Genomic DNA, 26,247 nt, shown 5'->3' on the forward strand with positions numbered 1-26,247 from the left:
AATTACACAGTTTGCATGTAGATCAATTCCAAACTCGTAAAGAAAAGGCCCAGAGCCACTACTAATGGAAATGATTCTCCTTATCACATTGATGCTGATGGTCTTACATTTATACTTATGAACTTTCCACACTGATATGCCGGTCTTCACCGCATACATAAGTGGGGAAGTAAGTCGTTGCGTGTGGAAGGCGGCAAAACCCGCATAAACACAAAAAACGGCAAACCTTCACGCAGGTCAGTCATAGGTAAAGTTTGGTCACCCCACTAAATGAAAGTGCCGGTCTTACCCGCACAAATCATGATAGAGGAAACCGAACTAACCTATTGACAACCGCGCGTCGAACGGTTAATTTATTCAAAACACTGATGCCGGTTTTCACCGCATAAGTGTAAAGAAATCGTTGCGTGTGGACGGCGGCAAAACCTGCGTAAACACAATAAACGGAAAACCTTCACGCAGGTCAGTTATAGGTAAAGTTTGGTGATCCCACTAAATGAAAGTGCAGGTCCTAACCGCACAAATCATGATAGAGGAAACCGAACTAACCTATTGACAACCGCGCGTCGAACGGTTAACCTATTCAAAACACTTAGAAAAATTCTAACGAAAAGATGAGGAAAACCTCCACGCAGGTCAGATATAGGTGAAGTTTAGCCATCCTAAGTGCAAGTGACGGTCTTACCCGCACAATCACGAAGGAGGAAGCAAAACTTCAACCTATTATCTACCACGTTCAACGGTTAACTTATTCTAAACACTTAGAAAATTTCTAAGGAAAAGATGAGGAAAACCTCCACGCAGGTCAGATATAGGTAAAGTTTAGCCATCCTACTAAGTTACCCGCACAATCACGAAGGAGGAAGCAAAACTTCAACCTATTATCTACCACGTTCAAAGGTTAACTTATTCAGAACACTTGGAAGGTTGCTAATTTAAACTAAAGTATGCATGAGCAAGTCATATAACGTTTATAAAGCAAGTCATCCAGTGAAAGTAGCGGTCCTACCCGCACAAAGATTTATATTTCATAATAATTCAAGTATTACAAGAATGGCCGGGTATCTACCCGCCTACAAGAATATAAATCTATACAATGTAAACCTATCCTAACAGTGGGAAGGGATCTAAAGGTTCAAGCTTCAGGACCACTCCCTCCAAACCCACTTGTACCCGCACCATCAGTTGGCTGTAGCGGTTCAAGGAAGGTCTTAAGAATGGTTAGCCCATCATCAGCAGCAGCAACTTTGTTCACCTTCTCCACCACCGGATGCGCGAAGGTGGCATATTGGTTCACTGCTTGGTCATATACGGCTTCAGTATCCACATCATATAAAGGGAAGTTGGAAGGCGGGATGCCCTTCTCAACGAACCCTAGACCAAGCAGGAAGCCAACCTTTTCTCCATCCTCATGAGAAGCGTTGAGGGCTGCGCTCATGGCATCGTCATATGATGTGTCCGTGAAGACCCGATGCACAACCTACAAAACAAAATACAAGTATCAAAACCTTTTCTAAGAATAAAGAAAAGTGTGAAGACATTATGAAGCTAAGCTTACCTGCAACAACGCTTCTCGTAGAAGCCATTCCTTGGTAACCAGAGCCTCCTGGAGGGCAGCTTGAGCTTGGTTACGGGCGCGTTCGGCTTCACTTTTGTAAAGGTTGGCAAGCAACACTTCTTTAGCCGCAGCCTCTTCGACGCCCTTAAGCTTACGCTCAGTATGGTCAAGCACGCCCCTCTGGTCCAAGATCTCTTGGAGCTTCTTGGCGTCTTCCATGGCCAAGGCATCATGAGCCTGTTGGAGCCTCTCTAATTTGGCTTTAAGTTCCTCATTCTCGAGGCGTAGAGGCTCAGCAACAGCTTCAGCCTTGGTGGCCCTCTCAGTTGCGTTCCGTGCAGTTTCCTTAGCCAGCCGAAGCTGTTCGTTAACAGCTTGGGCAGCCTTGGAACGGGCCTCGAGACGGGCCTGAACTTCAACCTCAAGGGCCTTGAAGGCCTTCTCCTTCTCCGCAGCAACAGCGGAGAGCCTCCTGTTCTCCTCTCGGACAGCCCGCGCCTGAGCTACTTCTTGGATCCGAGCTGCCTTTAACTTGTCGTTTTCACGACAAAGCAGCTCGACGCGCGGCTGCATCCGGGCTAGGAGAATCCGGAGCTCATTTGTCAACCTACCCTCCTGGTAGCTTGACATTGCTTCCCCCAGCGCACCAGCGGGGGCGGCGTGGCGCGCCCATTCGACGCAGTCTACAGGCGTCCGAAGGGTGGTTCCCCGGCGGATGTTCCACCGCGGAACAAACACCTCATTCGAATCCGACACTGCGAAAACAAAAGGCAGTTAGGAAAAGATGATATATAAAAAAAAAGAGGCCAAATTCACCCTACGCACCTGTAGGGTCGACAACAGGCTGGTAGCCGCCGAACCCATCACCTGAACCTAACGGATATCCATCCAAGAGGTCAGGCAGATGGGAAGGAGGCACAGATTGGCTTGAAGCCCCAAACATACCTGCTGAACCGGCCGGGGGCGAGGTAGTTGCCGGCGCGGGAGGCACGGTCGAAGCCGCTGCGGTGAAAACCAACGGAGGTGAACTCACAACCATGGCCGCGGCTGCGGAAGAATCCACAGAAACACTCACCGCCGGCTCAGTGAAAGAATCAGTGAATATGGCACTGACAGCCGGTGGAGATGTCGTCACAGTTGGAACAGTTGGCTCAACTGGGTGAGCAACTGAACCAACTGAAGCAGGCGCAGTCGCCTGAGTCATCGCCTCAGGTAGGTTGACCAAGCCTACCGTCATGGGTCCGGAGGTGCTCCTCCCCGCTCCACCCTGGAATGCGGTAGCATCCACGCCTGCACAAAGAAGATATAAGTATAATGGTGGAAAGCTATGCAGTTAAAGTAAAGGAATATTATACTTACGGGTTTTCTTGAGCCTAAAGGTGCGAACAGGCGGGGACGAACCCGATGGAGCAGGCCTCTTCATACCGGTCACCGTCGTCGTCCTGGGCTGCTCGGAGGTGACAGTCGTCTCAGCCTCCGGAGCAGTGGTCTCAACACCACCTGGGTTCCCCGCCGCCTCCTCGCTCTCGGTCTCCGAGTTTGACCGGTTCCCCTGATCGGCGGTGGAGGCAACCTTCGCCTTGCCCTTTCCGCCAGCAGCCTTCTTCTTCCGCGTCAAGAAAGGACCGTCTGCGGATTCCTCATCAGAAGATGACAGAATTAGAGGAATTCCAGCAGAGGTTTCAGCATTGAGAGGGCGAGGGTTAAATAACTCCTTACCTGGCCGCGTGGCGCTCAGAATCGGGTGGCCCGGCGGGTAGACCTCCACAAACCGATCCCTCGTTTGCTCCAAGATGGGCAACTCGTTCTCATCAAGAGCACGGGTACCCATCCGAGCGGGACCATCAGCTTCCCGCGGATACAGAAGCGATTGCAAATTGTTTCCCTCTGAAAACAAAAGAAAAAACAGTTTAGCGGAAAAACCCTAAATCAGCAAAAAGATGTGAAACATACCGTAAGGGATAGAGTTCAAACCGTATTCAAGGACGATGGGAATCTGTGGCGCTTCAGCCCCAGCATCCTTCCACACTCGGCTCATACCGAGCATCACCATCCCAGATTCCGAAAAGCGGTACACCGGAGTCTGGATCCGGGAGATCTTGGCAAACCATTCCGCCTCCTGGTAGTTGGGGGCGTGAAGGGCGGGGAGGGCTCTCCCATTCTTAAACGTCATCGCAAGGGGGACGACGCGAGCGGAGATATAGAAAAACTCCTGCTTTCACGACCGAAGAATGCGCTCGGTAGCGCAGATCTTCAAACCCTTGATCCGATTGACCAACGTGTACCACCCTTGGATGCACCTCCAAGAATAGAAGGTCATCAGGCGGTCAACATGGGGCTCCACACCCAGAATGAGACACGCCCACTCGAAATGGCGGATCTTGGCGATCGCCATTGGGTGTACCTCAGTCAGATGCACACCGTGTCTCTCCAGAACATAGTATACAAACTTCGTCAATGGGAACCTGAGATTCCCATAGATGAAGAATGCAGCATACACCCCTATTTTGCCATTGGGGGCATCGTACACCGTCTGGTGTGGCTCCGGAAACTCAGGCTCGAACGGCTCGAGCATGAACTTCCGGACGATGTACTGATAAAGCTCGATGGGAAGAGCACACTGGCATTCGCCAGCAGTGCTCTTATCGTCTTTATCAAACGTAGACATCGGGATCTCGACGTACACGTCAGGTTCCTCGGCGGCAGCCTCAAAATCGTGAGTAGAAGACATGGTTTGGAGGTAAAGAAGAACGATTTCAGGAGAATGCTTGGCAGAAAGTTAAGAGTATTCGCCGGAAATCGTTTAGAAGAAGAAGAGAAAAGTGAAAGTGTGGATTAAGATGCACCCTCTCCCCCTTTATATACTCATCGCAATAAATGCGATGAATTTAATGCGGAGGAGAGAGAAATCACAGGTGAAATGAAACTATGACACGTTGCAAAAACCAAGCTGGCAACAGCTGTTGAAAGGACGCATGCCATAAATTTCGTGGCCACGCGCCCGAAAACTCGCGCCCACGCGCCTGAAAAAGCGTCTGGAATGACCATATACTGTCACGTCGCCATAACTTTCTGCACGTCCTGAAACTGCCAGAAGAAACCGTCGGACGACGTTTCAACAGTTTGGACTGTTCTTATCCTTTCACCAACTCTTCGAATTTCAAAAAGGTTCAAAAAGATTCAAAAGTAAGCGGGACTATACCCCTTACCTTGGCAACCAAGTAACTATAAGACAGGTGCGAGTACAGTGTTAAGGCAAAACCCTTCACATACTTAGCACATGCAGGGAATTGAAGCCAAGAATACCTCGGCAACCAAGTAACTATAAGACGGGTGCGGGTACAGTGTCAAGGCAAAACCCTTCACATACTTAGCACCCGCAGGGAATTGAAGCCAGGAATACCTTGGAAGTAAAGTAACTATAAGACGAGTGCGGGTACAGTGTCAAGGCGAAACCCTTCACATACCTAGCACTCTGCAGGGAATTGAAACCAAGAAGGATCTTCTGGGCCATGCTTGCGGAAACGGGAATACCATCCCCGCATAGCGGGAACGTCGAGAACTAGATTGTTTGAAGCTCCAAGATGGAATTGGTTGTTTTAACATAATTGATCACTATGTTCAAAACTACCAAAACCTCAGGGAGAATCTATACAAGTGGAACTCAACGCTCCTGACTTGCGAGGAGGTTACAGACCTACCCGCATCATACCCAAAGATCAAGCAGAAAAGTCGGGAATTTCTGCACGTGACATTAGGACTTCCGCGGGAAGAATCCCCATGAAAAACCTTAAAACTAAGCTTAAGTCCAAAAGTTCACCTCACTTATTAAAAATTCATGAGAAGAACATTGGACTGGGGGGACTTGAAGAGGTAGGTCCCAGCAGAGCCCAGTTGGACCCGCAAGACTCACCTCAAAGAGGGACGTCTGCGCAGTTGAACCCGCAAGACTCACCTTCAACAGGGACGTCTGCGAAAAGGCTAAACTCGCAACCCCTTGAAGAGGGACGTCTGCGCAGAAACCAACTGGGCCCGCAGGACCCACCATGCTCAGAGACGTGACGTCCTTACGCGCAGTACGCAAGCTGTTCCCGCAGGAAAAGCCTCCCAATGGTGAAGTACTCCGCCTGTTCCCGCAGCTGCGGATACAAGCCATCAGGGAAGGCTACCCGCGCAGCAAGGCTACACGCACAAGGCACTTAACTCTTAAATAATTCAGTAATGTCACCTGAAGAAGGAGTGAGCAAGCCGGGAACACTCCCGCACAAAGCCGGGAACACTCCCGCACAAATAAGCCAGTCCATACGGTACTGGAGGATCTTTTGTACTGTACCTGACGAGGTATGGACAAAAGATCTGACCAAAGATACGACAGCTCACTGACAACAGTATGACGAGCAGCACGCTCTTGTACTGTATGTCACTATTAGCCGCTGCCTACTCACCAACCTGTCGGAGGACGTGCATAGCCTGCAGTTGGTGGAACAGGAATAGTACTGTAGGTTCCCTGGATGGATCAACACGAGATATCTCGATCTACGTAGGTGCGGAATCCCTGCGTAAGTCGTTACGAGCGTAGAAGACACGAATAGATCAAACACGATACGATAAACAAACACGTTATATTATAACCAAAACACGTGATACAATATCACTATTACAGACACGAACTCTCGTCCTCACGTTATAGCTCTCGTAACTTCGATAATGATCACACGAACTCCTTTTATAAGCTAAGCCGTAACCTATATAAATACACGACAACTTCGCCTGGCATGTTCAGGCGAAGTTGTCCATAACTTCGCTTGACTAACAAGTTCGCCTATACAGCGAACTTGTTAGTAACTTCGCTTAAGACATATAAAACATAATTAATCATTACAGACTCGATTACAGACACTAGACTATGAACTACTGACATATGCACCAACAGACTCCCCCTTGGCAGTAGCTTCATGTCTTTATCTTTAAGCACTTGTCTTGTAATCTTCATGCATGCACTCCCTCTCTTACGCAGACCGTGACTACTCGCTGATATTTCCTCGCTTCGTCTTTCCAAGCAGGAATATAAAATATCTTCTTTTCATTTAACACCTGCAGATCAGCTTTCGATAAATTAACAAGATGCATCGGATCATACACTCTTAGCACTTCTTGTTCGTCTTCGTCTTCCATCACGGCTTCAGCAGTCTGGCAATCAACATACCACCATTTAAGATATTTCAACACATCTTGAGGCATAGTCTTCATTGGAACCTCTTTCATGCATCGAAATCGGTTTGTACTTCATTACCATCCATGGCTTGCCATCTGCTCTCATTCTTCTTTCCTTATCTTCCACTAGCTTTCCCTTCTGTGGCTTTAATAACTCAAACTTCTTTTCTTTAATACTTTCTTTCCACACGATCTTCCCAATAACTCTGGCCATGTTGTCGTCGCTTCTATTAATCAACCCCAATCTAGCCAAATCCTTCACCTCACATTCAGGCAATGTATTGAGAGATCTCAACGTCCTCTTAAAGTATTGGATCCCATCATATCTTTTCACCACGAACACTTTTAACTGTTCATCATATAGCCAACAGATAATTCCTTTCTTTGATTCAGCATAGCCTTTGATATTATAACTTTTCTTGAACATGGTTGGAACAGCAGGCTTCTTAGTTTTGATAAACCAATGAGCATAGCCTTCCTTCCATCTAGGCTGCTCCTCCCATTCTGTATCATCATCTACTGTATCTTGACATACATCTGACTTTTCAACTTCAGGGATCTCGTGTTCAACATTCTCCTCAACTATTTCACCTTCTTCAACATCATCTTCTATCACAATTTCTGCACCAATCTTTTCAATCTCTTCGACTGGTAGAACATCATCTTCACACATAAATTCATCATCCAACATATCATCATCCAACTCCTTCAAGGCATCGATCACATCATCTCCCATCTCCTCGTCATCTACCATCACCACCTCATCACCACCAGAACCGCCAGCTGCACCTGCAGACTCCCCCTGAGCTGTGGAAGTCCCAAGAGCTTGAGTAGTTCTTGGAAACTCACCACCTGCACCTTTCGATGCATTGGGATCATCGTCTCTGTCATTCTTCTTCTTTGTCCTGAGCTCGTCGCCTTTACAGCTCGTCAAGTTTTGAAATCGGGTTCAAAAGTCCGACGGTCCGAGGTTTCGAAACGGTTCGACACGACCTTTGATAAACAAGAAAGAACATGGGTTATACGATATATCGACACCTCGAACCTTGAATCGTAACGGAATTGAGAAAAAGATCATGGAATCGGAAAGAACGACAAGTTCGCCGGAAAACTGATAAGTTCGCTAGAATACTACAGAGAATAAGTTCGCCGGTTTGACAAATTATGAAAGCTTTGACCTTTAAAAATCTTTATATAGGAGCGGAGTTATACAGGCGAAGTTGTGGATAACTTCGCCTAGAGCGAAGTTATTCACAAGTTCGCCGATATCAAATTTTACAAAATCAACCCCTATAATTTGAACAATTTGCAATTAAGTTTTAAAACTTCCTTAAAGAGTTACATGACACGATCAAGACTAAGTAACCAAGTATAAAATCAATAACTGCATAAATAGGAAAAACTTTTAAAAATTAAAGTACAGGGGATCAAATTTCAGTCTAGACAGGGACTACCATGTTTTAGAAAAGATCCGAACAGGAATCATACTAACTACGTGACTGTCACATAGATCCGTGTTTAGCTGTATTATGACATAAAGAAACAGGTTGTAAGTATGTACATAACTTAAATGGTTTTCATCGTTTCTGTGATACGAGTTAAGTTCAATTAAGCTCAAAAATTAAGTGGGCAACAACTCAGAGATTATGATGCCTCCTATCTATTCTCAAAGCGTATTTGGCTTTCCCCAAGTCACCCCGAATTGACTTCGACCCGTAGTGTCTGATTAAGTTGTAAGTATTCTTCGATCTTTAGACTCTGCTTCCCGTTCTCTTTCTTACATCATGATTGACATTTTAAGTTAAAGAATGTCTCAATGACTTAAGAATTTTTATTTTATTTTTTTTTTTAACAAACACATAGAGAACAACTGCAAGTCCCGAATCTGGATCACTGCAGTCTCTTGACACGCTTTCTTCACGGGAATCAGAACACTAACAGGCTCGTGTATGACTGGGTAATCGCTTTTCTGCCTATCATTCGGAAAGATATATATGAAGACATGCAGAACTCTTAAGAAGTTTCCACATAAAATCGAGTAGATTTAGTTAGTATCACTTCTACTTTTACGCACCATAAAAAGCTACCATGACATACAATGACTGTTCTAAAGCCTTTTAAGCCTAATAACTTCACTAGTTAAGCACACAGAATCAGTATATCTATCATTTTCCAAGGTTGGATCAATTTTCTGTTAAACATAGCAAACGAACTTCTTACGAAGTAGTAGACTTGAAAAATAATTTCATTTCCCTTAAAGAAAAATTTAACTTCTATCGCCCCGACCAAATCAAAGTCTTCAGGTCAACGGCTATCCCGAAGATCCAATGGATCAGCTGGACCGACCACATACTAGTATGTGTCCTTCTAACTAAGTATGATCGACTAATTTTAAGCGAAAGAATGAAAACTCATCATAAACCGCCCCGGTCACTTTCAGTCGTCTGGTTAATGGCTATCCTCAAATTCTACAAGTAGAAATGAGGACCAAACATATCCTAAGACATGTCCATCAAACTGAGGTAACCGACATTGTTCTAAGCGATAGTGACGTTTTTTTTTTAATATGCACAAAAAGCATGGTTACTCGGGATTGATCATCCCATTCAACTCAACAAGGTTTTGAAATCTTGATTTGTCAAACGCTTTAGTATATAAATCAGCGAAATTATCAAGCGTATCCACCTTTTCAAGCACAATCAGTTTCTTCTCAGCACAATCCCGTATAAAATGATGACGTATGTCAATATGTTTAGTTTTACTGTGCTTCACGGGATTGTTAGTTACTGAGATAGCAGCTGTGTTATCAATGCAAATAGGAGTAAGTGAGAAATTCAGACCATAGTCGCGCAACTGTTGTTGAATCCAAAGAACCTGGGAGCAGCAGTTGGATGCTGCCATGTATTCTGCCTCACATGTTGAAATTGCGACTGAAGTCTGCTTCTTGCATTGCCACGACACCAATCTGCCACCTAGAAACTGACATCCTCCAGTTGTTGACTTCCGACTCTGATTGCACCCTCCATAATCAGAATCTGTGTAAGCGACTAGCTCCAAGTCTCCTCCCTTCGCGTACCACAACCCCAGCTTAGGTTTGCCTTTGAGATACCGCAAGATCCTCTTCACACCCTTCATGTGAGATTCCTTTGGGTTTGCCTGAAAACGAGCACAAAGACAAACTGCAAACATAATATCAGGCCTAGAAGCAGTTAAGTACATTAAAGAACCTATAATAGCCCGATACTGAGTTGGGTCCACATCTGCGTCATTGTCAGAATCAGCACCCAATTTATGGTTGACGCAGATTGGAGTATCGAATGGAGTGCTGTCCTCCATCTTGAAGCGCTTGAGCACATCATGGTCATACTTGGTCTGATGAATGAACATCCCATCCTTCTTCTGATCAACCTGCAATCCTAAAAAGAAAGTTAGTTCACCCATAGCACTCATTTCAAACCTTTTCTTCATGACGGCCTCAAACTGCTGACACATGGAGACTTTTGATGCAGCAAAGATAATGTCATCCACGTAGACTTGCACCAGCAGGAAGTCGCTTCCTTCTCTCTTGAAGAACAGTGTGCTATCTATCTTTCCTCTTTCAAACCCATTTTCAAGCAAGTAATCTGATAAAGTTGAGTACCAGGCACGAGGTGCCTGATGTAGTCCATACAACGCCTTGCTTAACTTGTACACGTGGTCTGGAAAGTCTGGGTCAGGAAAACCCGGAGGTTGCTCAACATACACAACCTCATCAACTTTCCCATTTAGAAACGCACTTTTCACATCCAACTGAAATACCTTCATCTTCTTATAAGCAGCAAATGCCAAAAACAATCTAATGGCTTTCAATCTTGCCACAGAAGCGAACACTTCATTATAATCAATCCCCTCTTGTTGATTAAAACCTTTAACGACTAGCCTCGCCTTGTTTCTTATAATAATCCCTTTCTCATCTCTCTTGCACTTAAAAACCCATTTTGTGCCTATCGCATGCACATGCTTCGGTTTTTCAACCAAAGTCCAAACTTCCATTTTCTTGAATTGAGCCAGCTCTTCTTGCATGGCTTCGACCCACGAGCTGTCCTTTAGAGCCATTTGATAATTCTTTGGTTCAATCTGGCTGATAAAGCAGGTGTACAAGCATTCGTTGATTATGCATGTCTCCTTAATGCTTGTGTAAACACAGGTGTGCTCATTCAAGCTACGTCTTGTTTGTACACCGGAGGACACATCACCAATCACATTCTCCAAAGGGTGATCTTTATGAATTCTCGTGGTCGGAACAGAACCGACATTCAAATTGTCTTCCAAGTTAGAAGAGAGCTCGTCAATGGTTGTTTCTTGCTGAGAGTGAAACAGATTGAAAAATTCTTCTTCAGGAGAGGCAGCAGGGGTATCGATAGCATTTGATGAGGAAGGTTGACATTTATCAAACAACTGTCTTTGCACTAGATTTTCTTCTTCATCAAGGATCATCTTCGTAGCAACTCTCTCTTCTTCTTCTGCACTATCCAAATACGGTATGTTAAAAGACTTAAAAAGTCTATCATAGTCGAAAAACTCAGCAGGTCCGTTGCTTGGTTTTGGCGGTTTGTAACTTGTGATATCGGTGTTACACACCACCTCAACCTTGTTGGTCGATGTATTAAAAACACGTCTGTTGGGAGTCCCAACAACATAACCGACTAAGATTCCTTCATCGGCTACTTCACCAAATTTAGAATTTGTCTTTAAAATCGAACAAGGGGACCCGAATGGTTCAAGACCACTCAAGTTGGGCTTCCTCCCATGCATAAGCTCATAACACGTTTTATTAAGTCTTTTAACAGTCAAGACTCTATTAAGGATATAGCAGGCTGTAGCAACAGCTTCAGCCCAAAACACCACAGGAAGCTTCGAATCAGCCAGCATTGTTCTGGCTCCTTCAATTAACGTTCTGTTCTTCCTTTCAGCCACTCCATTCTGTTGCGGTGTATACGGAGCGTTGTATTGGTGTTCAATCCCTTTCTGAAGGCAGAAGATCTCCATCTCAAAATTTTTGAACTCAGTTCCATTGTCACTCCTGATGAACTTAACCCTTTTATCCATAACGTTCTCAACTTTGGTAATCAAATTCTTCACCATCTGAGCCGTTTCATCTTTTGATTTCAGGAAATATACCCACGAATATCGTGAGTAATCATCAGTGATCACCAAGTAATAAGAAGTACCTCCTAGACTTTTTGCATTCACGGGACCGAAGAGATCCATGTGAAGCAATTCTAGAGTACTGACAATAGAATTGACCTTCTTGGTGTGATGGGATTTCTTGTGCTGCTTTCCCTTCTTGCACGCCAGACATTTGTCTTCAAAGTTGAAACTTTTCAAGGGAACGCCCAGCACAAGTCCATTCTTGACAATGTGGTTCATCTTCCGAAGATGAATGTGCCCCATTCTCCTATGCCACAATTCGGACTCCGATTCGCTCGCTTTTGTCATAAGGCATGATTCTTCCGTGGCCATTTCAGTCGACCTCATATCCATAATATACGTATTCCTCTCACGTGGAGCCTTCATCACAATCCACTCCTCTGGTATCTGAAAACCAGGATGTAACACAATCGCCTCATTCTTTGTAAAATGTACGGTGTACTCCTTATCACAGATCTGCGACACACTCAGCAGATTGTGCTTCAATTCTTCGACAAAGTTTACTTTTTCTAGAGTCATCTTTCCATTAGACACCGTTCCCATTCCTGTAATCTTGCCTCCACTTTCTCCAGCAAAGCTTACTCTCCCTCCTTGAACAGGTTTCAAATCGTGTAACAAGTTTTTGTTACCCGTCATGTGCCGGGAACAGCCGCTATCCACAACCCAAAGATTATTGGCAGCCCTGTTCAACTGTTCCTGCACGATTAAAGCAAAAGATTAGAATCTAGGGACCCAAGACCAATTGGTCTTGGATCTATACATCCCGAACTTTGGCTTTCCAAAGTTAGTCTCTGTATAATTCCTGTAAGTCCTATTAGTATACCTCCTTGTAGATTGATTGTGAGGCCTTCCAAACCTTTGTGAATTAAAAGAATTATAGCTTGTGGTTTGGTTATTAGCAGTGTAAAACTGAGATTGGTTTCTTTGAAAACCTGAATTAGTCACATTTCTGAATTTTGAATGGTTTTCATTTTTACCAGTATTATGATTACCATTAGACTTATTCTCAGTTTTAGTAGTCCTCACACCTCTGAATCTCTGCTTCAGAGGGCAATCTGCAACTAGGTGCCCTAATTGATTACACCTAAAACAACACCTATGTTCAACCTTTTTATCAACAGGTGTTTTAGATGTCGAGGCATTATTACCGCCCGTTTGTCTCACATAAGGTGGGACATACGGGTTTAGCGGAGAACTCTTTTTAGTTGTTTTATCTTTCTCTCCACTATCTGGCAATACCGCCTCCTCTTTTGCCTTACCAGGCTCGGATGACTTATCCGAACTTGATGAGACTGGACTCGGATCAGAAATTTTAACACTTGAAACAGGCGTACTTGTTTCGCCTCTACTAACATCTGGTTCTTTACTAGTTACTTTAATTGGAACTGTCTGAACAACCTCAAAGTCAACAGATTTCTGAACACTAGGATTAAAAGTGTAATTGTGATTATAAGGTGGTGGAACCTCATGATAACCAATTCCTCCCCTCTTAACAGAGGAACCTTGATCACTAACAAGGTGATCAAGAATAGCAGAGGAATTTCTGAACTGCTCAAGTTTTCTATTCAGTTCCACCACTTTCACCTGGTGATCAGCAATCTGTTTTTCTCTTTCAGCTATTAGCTTGGTTTTTTCTTCCAAAACTTCATAACTTAGATCAATCACTTGTAATTTTTCAGCAAGTTTGCTTTTAGACTTTTAATATCCTTTTCACAAGCTTTTATTTTAACTTTATAGCTATTTTCTCTTGCTTTAGTAAAGTGATGATCTTCTTTTAAAGTTTTAAACTCAGCATCCAAACCAACATACTGATCAGTTATAGTTGCTAATTGCTCAGACAAGTTTTCACATTTAGAACAAGTAGGTTTAGAACATACCTCGGAGAGCTGGTCTTTAACATCTGCCATGAAAGCTTTTTCTTCTCCTGTAGCCTTCTCACTTCCTGCAGTTTCGACATTCGCCAAATTGGCCTGTTCGAAAGTTTCTTCAGGATGCAGGTTCCAGTTATATTCACCATCTTCTCTGGAAATCATAGCACTATAATCTTTACTACCCCCATTATGCTGTGTAGACTTGCCTTGACCACGTTCTACACGCTCATTTCTGCACTCCTTAGCAAAGTGGCCGTTTTGCTGACAGTTATAGCATCTTACCTTCGTCTTGTCAAACCCTGGCCTTCCACCGACAAACTTTCTTCCGGTCTTTTTCATAAACCGTTTCACTCTTCTCACGATCATAGCCATCTGCCATTGCAGATCCATTTCTTCCAGATCATCAGCATCAATCTGGTCATAGTCTTCATCCAACATAGCTGGATCAACAATCTTCCCCTGAATGTAGTTCTCATAGGAAGCAATAAAAGAAGCATAGAGAGCAAACTGCTCTTCAGCAGATTTGACACTCATAGGCATCTTAGAGTAGTTGTTGCTAGGAATACTTGGAGAGCAACCACTCTTGCTTGCTTGCGGTTTAGAAGCACTAGATCCACCTGCTACAAAGCAAACATCACCATTCGTGTTGACTGACACATGCCCCTCATGTGATGAGTTGGCACCCGACTCTCCCTTCGAGTAGTAGGCAGCTGATTCAGTCTTCGAACCTGAACTAGAGTTGACTTTAGCACCATACATACCTGGATCTTGAACCTGATTCGTAGGTGTCTCCTTTCTAACCATGTTAAGCTCAAAGGTTCGGAGCTTGTTGACTGCCGTTTCCAGATCATATTGGGGAAAGTCTTTGTCTTCCCTCATCAGTACCGTGTACATCTCCCATTTTGGTGGGAGAGCATCAAGAAGCTTCTCAACTATCTCTTCTTCTCGGTAAGAAATTGAATAGTTGCTCAGTTCAGTCATCAGATGATAATATCGGGTGATGATATCATCTAGAGATTCATTCTTCAAATATTTGAAGACTGAGAACTGGGTTTTGAGCAATTTGATCTTCGAAGCACGGATTCCCACATTTCCTTCAAACCGGTTCTCAAGAGCTTCCCAAAGCTCTCTTGCTGTCTTGTACTTTCTAAACGTATGAAGGATCTCTTGTGGAAGAGCCATAGTGATAGCAGCATGAGCCTTGCTCTCGGCCTCATACATCTTTTTCTCTTCATCTTCCATTTTGCTGTACTTCTTGATCTGATCACGACCTTCGTACTCCATAGTTGGTGGAATATAACCATTCTGGATGCATACCCACATTTTCGCATCCTGGTACTTGACATATTGTTCGAACCGATCCTTCCATGCAATGAAATCGGTTCCCTTCAGCAACTTTGGGGCCTTAGTAGCTGACCCTGCTTCTACTTCCATCTTAACTAACTCTGAGATGTTAATTTACGACATCTTTCTCAAAAACTAAGAAACCCGAAAAACAAAAAATTTCTTCTGAAAAGTACTGTAAGCGAAGTTACGGATAACTTCACTTAGACTTAACTTCGCTGGATCTTTCTTAAATTCTTCTGAAAAGTACTGTAGGTGAAGTTACGGAAAACTTCGCTTAGACTTAACTTCGCTGGATCTTTCTTAAATTCGCGTGACTTGGCGAAGTTGAGTGTAACTTCGCTTTGGGTAAGCGAACTTAGGAAGTAGGCGAGGTTGTAGAGAACTTCGCTTGAGTTAGGCGAACTTGAGAAGGTAGGCGAAGTTGTGGATAACTTCGCTTAACCTTATATCTTCGCCGAAACCCTACGAACAGTGACGGCAACTTCGCCTGATGAACACCTAAGTTTCTGCAGATCTGATTTCTGGGCTTTTCGAGGTTTTTGACGGTGTAAAGGGTTAAATAAGATGGTAGGAGGTAAGAATGACACAAAAACACAGAAAACACGTCCCGCGAATAGTCGAAACGGGACGATTTCTACACCCGCGTGAATATCCCGAACCACACAATCGAGCCGAAGCTCTGATACCAATTGTAGGTTCCCTGGATGGATCAACACGAGATATCTCGATCTACGTAGGTGCGGAATCCCTGCATAGGTCGTTACGAGCGTAGAAGACACGAATAGATCAAACACGATACGATAAACAAACACGTTATATTATAACCAAGACACGTGATACAATATCACTATTACAGACACGAACTCTCGTCCTCACGTTACAGCTCTCGTAACTTCGATAATGATCACACGAACTCCTTTTCTAAGCTAAGCCGTAACCTATATAAATACACGACAACTTCGCCTGGCATGTTCAGGCGAAGTTGTCCATAACTTCGCTTGACTAACAAGTTCGCCTAAACAGCGAACTTGTTAGTAACTTCGCTTAAGACATATAAAACATAATTAATCATTACAGACTCGATTACAGACACTAGACTATGAACTACTGACATTATGCACCAACAGACTCCCCCTTGGCAGTAGCTTCATGTCTTTATCTTTAAGCACTTGTCTTGTAATCTTCAATCTCTTGGTCTTCATGCATGTACTCCTTCTCTCACGCATACCGTGACTACTCGCTGATATTTCCTCGCTTCGTCTTTCCAAGCAGGAATATAAAATATCTTCTTTTCATTTAACACCTGCATATCAGCTTTCGATAAATTAACAAGATGCATCGGATCATACACTCTTAGCACTTCTTGTTCGTCTTCGTCTTCCATCACGGCTTCAGCAGTCTGGCAATCAACATACCACCATTTAAGATCTTTCAACACATCTTGAGGCATAGTCTTCATTGGAACCTCTTTCATGCATCGAATCGGTTTGTACTTCATTACCATTCATGGCTTGCCATCTGCTCTCATTCCTCTTTCCTTATCTTCCACTAGCTTTCCCTTCTGTGGCTTTAATAACTCAAACTTCTTTTCTTTAATACTTTCTTTCCACACGATCTTCCCAATAACTCTGGCCATGTTGTTGTCGCTTCTATTAATCAACCCCAATCTAGCCAAATCCTTCACCTCACATTCAGGCAATGTATTGAGAGATCTCAACGTCCTCTTAAAGTATTGGATCCCATCATATCTTTTCACCACGAACACTTTTAACTGTTCATCATATAGCCAACGGATAATTCCTTTCTTTGATTCAGCATAGCCTTTGATATTATAACTTTTCTTGAACATGGTTGGAACAGCAGGCTTCTTAGTTTTGATAAACCAATGAGCATAGCCTTCCTTCCATCTAGGCTGCTCCTCCCATTCTGTATCATCATCTACTGTATCTTGACATACATCTGACTTTTCAACTTCAGGGATCTCGTGTTCAACATTCTCCTCAACTATTTCACCTTCTTCAACATCATCTTATATCACAATTTCTGCACCAATCTTTTCAATCTCTTCGACTGGTAGAACATCATCTTGACACATAAATTCATCATCCAACATATCATCATCCAACTCCTTCAAGGCATCGATCACATCATCTCCCATCTCCTCGTCATCTACCATCACCACCTCATCACCACCAGAACCGCCAGCTGCACCTGCAGACTCCCCCTGAGCTGTGGAAGTCCCAAGAGCTTGAGTAGTTCTTGGCAACTCACCACCTGCACCTTTCGATGCATTGGGATCATCGTCTCTGTCATTCTTCTTCTTTGTCCTGAGCTCGTCGCCTTTACAGCTCGTCTCCCCCTGAGATGCCTAGAACTCCTTCATAGCATCTATAATTTTTCCATGTTCAACCAGTAGGGACGACTGCAGCTGATTCTCTGTTACTAGGCGCTGAATAGCCTGGGTCTGGATAAGATTCACCCTTGATTGTTCTGCCACGACCGGTTCAAGTGCAGCTATTCTTTCCGAGTCTGATAGGGTTGCATCGAAATCGAACCTCATATGTGATATATCTTGAGTGTACTGAGGAGGGATTTCAAATGTAACCGGGACATCAGAAGCAGGCGTAACCGCAGGTGGTATCATACCTGATAACCCTGCAGTTGCAACGACTGTCGACTCAACAAATTGAGCAACCACCTCTGAAGGAGTAAGAGTTGGAGGTGGTAAAGACACAATCTCCGGAGTCGTCAGCTGGAAAGTAGTGAGTGGGATGCCGAAAGAAGATGATGTAGCCACCACGGGAACATCCGCGGCGCTTAAACTTGTAACTTGTACTGATGTAGGGACAATCGACATACCGGACAGTGCGGGTGGAGCGAAACGTACTACTCTTGAACTCTCACCTGCTCCCATACCTGCACCTGTCCTGTCCCTTCTTGAACGTCTGATCAACTTATGAATGTCTTCTTCTTCTTCTTCTGACTCACTGTCGTCATCTGTCCTCTTTCTCTTCCCATACGTCCTCTCTTGAGTCACCATCATACGTCTTGCCTCATCCATTACAGCATCAAAATCTGAGTCAGCCACCGTCGTAGCTGCTCTAGTAACATATACTCCCGTACTCTGTGGAACCGACCTGTATATTTTCTTGAAGATCAACTTGGTCCATGTCAAAAAATCCTTGGCCGCCAAAAGCAGCGTCAAGGTCTACTTCTTCTTCAGCTGACACAACAGGTGCAGCAGGTACAGCTTGGTCACTATCAGCCGCTGCCTACCCACCAACCACCAGCATGACATGTGCGTAGCCCACAGTTGGCAGAACAGGAACACTATTCAGCCGGCTGTACCTGCTTGGAAACCTACCTTCGGCTATAAATACTCCAACACCTTGGAATGGTATCATCTTATCTCATATCTCATATCTTGATATATTACCTGATATCTGCTCTAGTCATTCTCTTAATATACACTTATATTCAAGAGCAATCTAGTCTGATTCTCACGCCGGAGGGTGGTCACAAAGAGGTACCCCCCCTTCTCAGTGACGAGCTCACGGTGTCTGTTTTGCAGGTTATCAGAAGAACCATCTTCGCCGGATCTAACCCCTCGTGGGAAACATCTATTTAACCCCCAGATTATCCGTAATCTGCCCGGGGTCACTTAGTGTTTCTTCAATTATGATACCTTGAAACATGCATAAGCAAATATCATATAAGAACTAACTAAATCCTTTGCATAATATTAACACATGCATTTAGTATGATTCATTGTACCTGAAATTTGTTCGTAAATGTCTTTGGGTTGATCACCGATTGGGACTCGGGTGATTCCAGGCAATCAACCATGGTAAGATCCGGAACACCATTCTTCTTAACCACCAAAGTCAACGGAACATTCGATATACCTTTAGAACCACCAGCAATCTCCACGGTAGCCTTACTAATGGCTTCAGATATCTGTCCTTCTTCACAGATCTCAATAGTTTTCTTCTGAAACTCGAGACGAAACTCGGGCACAGGATTCGGATGGTGTTGAAGCCTCATTACAAGTGGTACCCTTGTGCAGATATCCTGTCCACGTGGCAGACTTATGCCGGCGAGTGACTCTAGAACACTAGACTTGCCGGAGGACTGGTCTCCGACGACGACGATGGTGGGGAGTGGAATGCCTTCTTGGGTGACGTTGAGGCGGCGGAGCTTGTCCACGGCGTCAAGGATGGGACGTATCTTGTCATTGTATGATGCAACAAGAGGCAGGTGGTTGTGATCGTCGATTGCCATTGTTGTTAGCTGCCGGAACTAATTGGTTGATAATATGGTACAAGGAACGATTATTAAGAGCGAAAAAACTGACTAGAGAAAAAGTTTCGAGATAGAGACGAGTTCAATTAGTATAAAGTCATAAAATTATATTGTTTAAAGTGTTTGGATAATAGAAAGAAGAACAATTAGGAGAATGTTATGTTTATGTATATCTTTTAATCTGGTAAATATGCAAATTAACATCAACTAGGTGCTATTAAACCCTTACAAATGAACGCGATAGGAATTCGGTTGGTATAGGTATGTTTTGTTATGTTAATTGTTATTAAGCTACTTAAGAATCAAGGTTAACAATTAATTCCGTTAAATACTTAATTCAAGTTTGTGAGAGATTTAACAAAGTTGTTAAACTTACATTACATTCTTGAGTTTTTTATTTAAGAGTTTGGAAAATAAAAGATAAAAAAATTTTCTTTTTTCATTCTTGAGTTTTTTTATTAAAAGAAAAGAAAGAGAATGAAAAGAAAAGTTATGGTTTTTTTCCTCTAAAACTTTCCAGTCAAATATGGTCTGATTCGGAAGAAAAGTTTATAGTCATGTATAATATTACTAATTTATCATATTTTTTTCTTTATATCTAACTCAATAATAAGGACATGATTGTAAAGTTACAAATTTTTTTTCCTATCTTTTCATTCCTATCTAACTCAAGAATGTAATTAACACTTTCTTTTCTATTCTTTTATTTTAACTCGAGAATGTCTTTTAAATATATAATTTCTTTTCCTTTCTTCCCCTATCCAATCTTATCATTTCTTTTCTTTGTATTTTAAACCCGAGAATGCAGTGTTACGGAATTGAATTATAAAATGAGCAAAACCTTAAAAGAAAATGATGATCAAACGGGCAGATGAGGAGTACATAGCTATAGTTCTAGGATCTTGAAATAATATAAGTTAATACAAGCATATATAGCAGCTGTACTAACCTAACATCATGAATTCCATTGATCTTAAGTTGTGAATCTACCTATATTAATTAATGTTAATAACACAAATCATCAATATTAAAATTAAGTAGTTTAGTTTGTTAATCGTGAAAGAGAAGACAGAAAACACTTAATGGTTGTTAGACCGAGTGTTGTGTAATAGAAGGATGACACCCTCTTCTCCACTTGGATGGCATGGATTGGATTGTAGTGGTTGCTTGCTTTGGCGCAACCTTCTCCTGATGCAGCACCAGGGTTGGCTAAGCTAGATCGAGGTTGGCGCCCTCATTCACATCATAACACTTAGGGGGTGTTTGGGATTCCTTATTTTACCTCCTTATAACTTTTCATTAAGTTAATAAGTAACAAAAGTGTAACTTATGGAACTTTTCCTCTCACAATATAAGCAATCCCAAACACCTTATTACTTTTCAAAAAGGTAATAAGTTATAAGTTTGTGAAAATAAGCAATCCCAAACACCCCCTTAGACATATTGCATGTTGGGGTTCAGGTTGTGGGAGGGAAGGATATCACACCCCGACCAAAGGTAGCGGAACATGCCGGGGCGTAACGTAATTGGACGGTAGCTCAAAAGACACTAATTAAAGCAACAATAATTATTTAATTTCATTAACATTAAACAAGGACACAATGTCAATAAGTAGAACTAATACATCATAACATGTAATTTGAATAAATGTCCTAAGATCAACTAACTATTTTCGATCTTGAATACATCAAACAGGGGCGGATTTATATACAAAAGGGGTGGTTCCCCAGAACCACCCGAGTTTCGAAATAATAGTGTACTTTTATATAGAAAATATCATAGGAACCACCTTATAAATTTGGAAGGAACCACTCTAGTCTCAAGTATACACGCCGGTTTGCTGGTAAAGAGTTGGTTTTGTATAGGTGAGGTCCCGAGTTCGATCCGGACTTGCTGCGTTATTTTTGAACTGTTGTTTTTTTTAATCAAGCCTTATTATGTTATATCAATATCATATTAGGGTTTTAACTTTTACCACATAACCACAGCAGTCGCTGCCTCTCATTCTCTCAAGAGTCACGCACACACATACAGCCGCTAACCTGTTCTCCAACAGTCCGCCCGCCGCCTACCACCGGCGCTCTCTTTTTCCGGCCATCCACACTCCAGAGAGCCCTACGGCTCTGCCTTCAGCCTTCTACAAAGCTCGAATCTTCCCACTTTAAAGGTATGTTCACATTCATTTGTTAAATGCTAATTAATTACTTGTTCTTGTTAATTGTTTTTTATTGTTGTTAGTTTTTAATTTATTTGTTAAATTTAGTTTTAATTTGTTAGTTTGATAGTTTTTGTTAGTTTCTTAGTATTTAATATGTTAGTTTGTAATGCAATGATTTCAAAAGATGAAGACGCGTAGGGAACAACTATAAGTGTTTTTTTTTTTTTTAACTCGTAACACTATTGTATTTCTACTATGTGTTTTTTAATTTCTAAAGACGGTGCCTCTTTTATTATTTTATCATATTTTTATGTGTAATGAACTTTGTCCGAACCATCGAACCGACCTGAACCCCAAACCGACCCGGAATTTTTTTATGTCCGACTTTTTGAAATTGAAGCATCTATAAGTAGTGCACCACCTGAAAAAAATTCTTGGATCCGCCACTGACATCAAATACTTGAAACTACAGCATGTATAAAAAAGAGTTTGTCAACACGAAGGTTGGTGAGAATACATAAGTTTTGTTTTATACATAGATAAGTAAATCACAATTCATATGTATATGGTGAGGATTACAATTCTTATGAAAATGTAAACAACTAAATAGATGTGGACCCGTTCCTATTGATACAAAAGCAATGTACTTGGGTAAATGTATGATCATACTAAATGAGAATAGTTGAGGATGATATACCAACCATCAAACATAAAATAAACATTTGAGGACATAGAGAATAATCATAGATCATGCAATAAACACACATAAACATATTCTGAATTGTGTTTTGAATAGATGAGGTAATAAAACATGAGAAAAGTGAATAAGGTATACATGCTACTCCCAAAATATATAAAAGATGAAAAAGGAGGTATGTAAACTCCACATGATAGCGTAGGTGTACGAGTATGAGCGGAAGGTGAAATAAGCGAGTGAACGGATTTGGTTCGGTTGGGCTTGTGATCCTTAATTTGACGAGTAAACAATAACCAGAATAAGATCCTTGCATAAAAGTAAACAATGTGGAACCTATAATTATTATTATCCCAATTTAGAATATAATTCGCTTTTGACGTTCGACTATAATCTTACTCTTAAAACAATATTTACAACCTCTCTCTTTTAAAATACTTTCAAGTAATGATCATCAACGTTTGTTACTAACCATACTTGTATCAATAACTTTAATATATATATATATAACATTCGTAAGAGACCTTATTACATTTTAACTTGTAAATCATGGTGACAATTTGAAATTTCAAGCAGAGCACATGCTCGTCATTAACATAAATATTTAGTTTATATTTAAAAAAATGAAAAGAAGAATTAAGTCAATTTTTATATGTCAAACACTAACAATAATTATGAATTGTGACCAGTTAGTTGAATTGGCAGTATTATTTTCTTATCAAACTCAAATTTAATAAAATAAATAGAGAAGGGTTATGAGCTCAGTAGACATGGAATAATAATAATAATAAACGTCATCATGCTCATGCTCATGCTCATGCTCAGCCGGAGACGCTTAAGCAACCATATGACCGTCCCAATTCCAAGACTAAATTAACGTTTACGGTTACCGGTTTAAATCGAAAGCTTAAGGCTTTTCATTGGAAAGCATAAAAGATTTGAACGGTATAAAACTTACTTATAACGGCGCTCCATTAGACGATCTGCAGAGGAGGCAGGATTGAGTGAAGAAAAAGTTATGTGATGTCGTGTGCTCGAATACGAGGTGAGGCATCGACTTTTATACGAATTTATAACGCAAAAACAATATATGGCAACTCCGTGAATGCCGGTCTCGAATAGGAAACAATATCAGTCTTTAGTCGTGTAATTAAGGTCGCGCGATTCTCGGTTTGCACGTACAAATCATTTGGCAAGTTTGGAGATTGATTTGTTTCCTAGTCTATATCTATATATATTATTAAAGAAATTTATTTTGACTTATTCTTATTGGTTGATTTTACTATATTCTAAAAATAATAAGTTATTATAGAATTTGTTACTAATAAAATAATTCAAAATTAAAATCATAATAATCATTTAATCTATATAATAAATACTATTAAAGACATTCTTTTTGGCTCATTCCTATTTGTTGATTTTACTATATTCCAAAAATAATAAGTCCTCATAGAATTTGTTACTAATAAAATAATTCAAAATTAAAATCATAATAATCATTTAATTGAATGCGTTTTCTCCTAGACAACCAATTATGAACCCGTATACGTTTCATAACCCTAATTTTCATCATTTCTCTCAAACTCACTGTTTGCGAATCACACAATTTTCAAATTATTTAATTTGAATGTATATCTTTCCCTCAATTTAACATGCTTCGTGTCTACAATGCTATCAATTTCTTGGTGCTTTTGAAGAGTTTAGAATCAACAAATTGGAATTGTTGGTTGGACTGATATAAACAGAAGTTATTGTTTATTATCTGGAGGTAATCATAATCTTTCCTCTCTATATACTTTTGCATTAAATTTGCCTAAAGTTTGAGCTTTTCTGTTAATAACATTTTTGTTTGGTATCTGCACATATTGAATTAACTGCATTTGCAAATGAATTTTAAATTAAAATTGAACTACTTTTCTTATCATTTGCTAATTTTTCTTCGCAATTGAAGCTTTAGATGTAGAAGATGATAAATTGCTATTCTCCACTGGTGAGTCACTCGTGCTCCCATAAATTGTTCTATTCTTGCTCCTTTTGTTGGTAAATTATCATACAATAAACATGCGCACTTATGCTGCAAAATCAAATTTAAAATTTGGAGATCAAAAAGAAAAGTATATACAATAAATGGCAAATTAAGAATTCCCATGGACGGAAATTCCCAAGATAACGAATTTGGGTCAAAACCAGTTGTTTTAGATTGTAGTATAAACTTAAAAGGCAAATTTATTAATGATGCATTCTTGATTTTTATGTTATTTTAATCAAGCAGGTCGAGTTGGATGAAGTAACAGGCCAAATTAGATTGAGGTCAAAATGGGTAATAATGATCATAATGAGTTCGGATCGAAACGAGTTGTTTAAAAAACTATTAAATCAAAATAAGTCAAAAGAGCTAACTTTATTTAATGAGTAGGATATGATGGGTCGGTTTTGGTGTGTATCAATTACATAATATAGACCAAGGGTATAGAAGTCGTAACACATTTCGTTTGCATTCGGGCTTTCTTATCAGGTAAGGCTCATATTATAAATTACAAATTTGAGACGCCATATGTGGCTAAGATAGTTAGTAATGGGCTTGGCTATGTTGTTGTATCCAATGATTTGGATTAGGTGATCGTTTCACAAAAGTATTGAGAATTTATTTACAAGAAAAGACATATTACAATTGAACTATTGATAATTTCTTTTAAGTTGATCCTTTCATAGAGCTATTTGTATTTTGTGATTTTTTGAGTCGGTACGTCATCATAATAATATTATAGTTTCATCTTTCTTTTTTGATTGGTTAAATTCGACAGGATTTTGTGGATATACATAAATCTTCGGCGATAATATTTGGCAACATGACTGCAAGTTGGTCATCCTTTGTCGTAGAGGTGACAATTTTGTGCATGTTACTGCTTATAATGTGTTGATTAATTTTTCCATGTAATATGTAATTTTAAGTAGCATTGTAATATAAAAGGTAGTTCTATTAATAATATATGATAATTTTATTGTGTATCATATTTTGTTTACATTTTTTTAAACTGGTCAAAATTTAATATGTCTATTTTTTTTAGTAAAAAAGTTTGGGTCATTAAAACCATCATCTCTTCCAGATTCCACTAACATTAATATTAAATATATAAAATAGCCACATTAATTTATTTGGCATAATATATTTATGATGGTTTAAATAGAAATTATTTTAAAAAATTTATAATTCCATAAAATGAATTTTTAACACATATTGTTGTTACACATTAATTAAATAAAATAAAATATATAGGATTAATTTTTACAACAAATTAATTATTCGAGGTAAAACGATATAATTTATGAATATTGTTATATCACGCAAATTAAATAAATATATAGAATTATTTTTCATAACAAATTAATTATTCAAATTAAAACGATCTATTTTATGAAAATTTGAAAATGTTTAAGTGAATGAAACAAAATAAGGAGCCATTTTATATAATCTTTTTTTTTTTTGAAGCTGGTATTATGTTCACTAAAATGAATTATATATTGATTTTGTGATTATTAAAATGCATTTTTATATGTGAGTTAAGGACAAACATAGCATTTATTTAAAATAACTTGACACAAATACAAAATTTACAAATTGTCCAAATATATAAGCATATATATATATATATATACAATTGACACCTTCAGATAAAAAAACTTGTGTTTAAGTTTTAGAAAAGACAGTTTCCTGTTGTAGTTTGGTTTTGCAATGATCATCAACAAAAGTCTAGGCCAATCTCTAGCAAGAGTTGACATACTTAAAAGACCCATTTTACACATGGTCAACTTTATGTAGATTTATCAAGAGTGAAGAGTAGAGATGAACAAAAAAATAAATACTTATTTTAGATAAGCAAGAGAAAGTTGCAAACAAAATAAAAAATATTGT

The 26,247-nt window shown here is 40.6% G+C and overlaps 1 pseudogene; it reads right to left on the reverse strand.

Moving 5' to 3' along the window:
* Positions 1 to 18,922: 18,922 nt before the first annotated feature.
* On the reverse strand, positions 18,923 to 19,461 carry LOC143565987 (putative dynamin-related protein 4A; annotated as a pseudogene).
* Positions 19,462 to 26,247: the final 6,786 nt, after the last annotated feature.

Source organism: Bidens hawaiensis, unplaced genomic scaffold, assembly GCF_021521415.1.
Source record: "Bidens hawaiensis isolate Kalapana, Puna unplaced genomic scaffold, B.hawaiensis_p1.1 tig00022670_1, whole genome shotgun sequence".
In the NCBI taxonomy this organism is placed as follows: domain Eukaryota; kingdom Viridiplantae; phylum Streptophyta; class Magnoliopsida; order Asterales; family Asteraceae; genus Bidens; species Bidens hawaiensis.